Genomic DNA, 2,331 nt, shown 5'->3' with positions numbered 1-2,331 from the left:
GGGTGTTACCATTGACCAGAAACTCAACCAAACTCACTGCATAAACAAAGTGGTTACAAGAGCAGGTCAGATGCTAGAAATTGTGCAGAGAATTACTCACCTCCTTGACTCCCTAAAGCCTGTCCACCATCTAGAAGGCATAAATCCAAAGTGCAGTTGAATACTCCCCACTTGAATGGATGAAAGCCACTCCAACAACATAGTCATATAGTCGTACGGCACGGAAACAGACTCTTTGCTCCAACTAATCCATCCACTGACCAGACATCTCAATCTGACCTAGACCCATTTGCCAGCATTTGGCCCACATCCCTCGAAAGCCTTCCTATTCATTTACTCATCCAGATGCCTTTTAAATGTTGCAATTGTACCAGCCTCCACCACTTCCTCTGGCAGCTCGTTCTAGACACACACTATCCTTTGTGTGAAAAAGTTACTTCTCAGGTCCTTAAACCTAGGCCCTCCTGTCTTTGACTCCCCTACCTTGGGGAAAAGACCTATGCTATTCACCCTATCCATGCCCCTCATGATTTCATAAACATCTATAAGGTCACCCCTCAGTCTCCGATGCTCCAGGGAGAAAACCCCAGCCTATTCAGTCTCTCATCATAGTTCAAGCCCTCCAGTTCCAGCAACATCTTTGTAAATCTGGCTTGATACTATCCACAATGATGCAGCTCACTTTGAGACTAAAATTAGCACCATACAAGGTAAATCCACGAGATTCAATTTTATTGTATCTATCATTTGGTACATAATTTCTAAGATACAGAAAATCTGGCAGCATCAGTTCAGAGAAAGCAGAATTAACATTTTGGGTCCAGTGATCTTTCTTCAGAACTGCCAGTTTTCCCAGCATTTCTGGTTTTGTTTCTGGTTTCCAGCATCTGCTGTTCTTTTGTTTTTCTGTCTGCAAATCTGCTTGTTAATTTGTCTAATTTATGTTGGGTTCACTTGGGTTGTTAAAAGTCATTTGAAGTGGAATGTTGTTCATTGGTTTCTTTCTTGGGGTTGTTCGATAAATTCTGTTCCTGGTCTTCCTTTTCACCCATTTACTCACTTTGAAAGTAGAGTCCTTAATTGTTTCTCCAGTTGCCTTTGCATTTCATGTGATTTGCTTGCTGCCACTGATGGTAGAAATGTGCAAGTCACAGCAAAAACAAAGAGGATTAATTTCCAAGTGGTAATCTGAAGGATAAAGCCAAATGATTCCTAGGCTTACAATGAAGGGAATATTACAATTTAAAGGGAAAAAAAAAATCAAAGCTTGGAATTAGAAAGTATTTCCATAAATTATGATTACACATTCCAAGAGAGAGTTATTTCACTCAGTTGCTGAGGACATGTATATTTAGTCAGAAACGTTTTTTTTCCCCTAAAAGTCTAGCAGTAGTAGAATTCACAAATATCTCATTAGGAGTTCCTATTGATTTTGTTCTTTCATTATTCATGTGGGATGAATTGCTCAATAGTCACACATCTACTGCCTCTGGCAAATGAATAGTTAGATCCAGGATGAATTCAGATGTGAGTAAACCACATATGGTACAGATGAGATGACATTTCAAGAATGCACAATGTACAGTTTACCAGCTTCAAAATGAAACATTATATGGCACACATTATCAATGTTTTACAAGGTAGATTGAATATAGAAAGTTATGTTTTAGAAATCTTAAATCCTAATTTAATCTACTTCATCTGTTGAGTCACACAAGTTTGAAACTCAACAAGATGATATTTAAACGTGAAACTTGTATTAAACATTTTACCTTATGCTGATGCACCCAATTCCAAATAGTAACTTATCCTGGCACTGTTGGTCTCCCTAGCTTGGGGATGACATTGCACTCACCCAGCTCCTTGCAGGATTAGAATTCAGATATTCCATCCATAGTCTTCAGGCCTTGGTTCTGAATGTTTCCCTTGTCTTTACATTGCTCTTTGTCGTTGCTGACATATATTAGAAAGGGAAAGGAGCATGGAAATAAATAGTGGGAGGAAGGGTGGGGCTAGGAGAAGTTAGGTGGGCTAGTGATAGGTGGATGCAGGTTAAGAGTTTCAGGACAGAGATTACCAGTGGGAGAAAGATCCACTGAGGTCTTTCCTGAGTTGGAGGGAAGGTCAGCTTCTTCAAGGTGGGCATCCTCGGAAGATGCTTCGCAGTGGGGTTATAAGTCAGTCAGAGACAACACAATGTGAAAAGTTGATATTTCGAGTCAGGTGCCTTCTTCAAAACTGAGTAGGGGGAAGGGAGCTCAGAGATAAATAGAGGGGTGGGCTGGAATCTTGGGACGTGAGGCCAGGACAGCGTGGGGGAGGGGAGGGGTG

At 40.8% G+C, this 2,331-nt stretch overlaps 1 long non-coding RNA gene across 2 annotated transcripts; it reads right to left on the bottom strand.

Moving 5' to 3' along the window:
* Positions 1-715: 715 nt before the first annotated feature.
* Positions 716-2,325, bottom strand: LOC125483649. 2 transcript variants are annotated; one of them, XR_007262593.1, is made up of 2 exons: positions 1,773-2,325; positions 716-1,127 (listed from the first exon to the last, which is right to left on the bottom strand). It is a non-coding gene; the product is annotated as an uncharacterized LOC125483649 (long non-coding RNA). The 2 variants fall into 2 exon arrangements; XR_007262591.1 differs by having other exon boundaries at positions 1,856-2,325.
* Positions 2,326-2,331: the final 6 nt, after the last annotated feature.

This window comes from Rhincodon typus, chromosome 1 (assembly GCF_021869965.1).
Source record: "Rhincodon typus isolate 14 chromosome 1, sRhiTyp1.1, whole genome shotgun sequence".
NCBI lineage: Eukaryota > Metazoa > Chordata > Chondrichthyes > Orectolobiformes > Rhincodontidae > Rhincodon > Rhincodon typus.
This window is presented reverse-complemented; position numbering and strand designations above follow the sequence as displayed.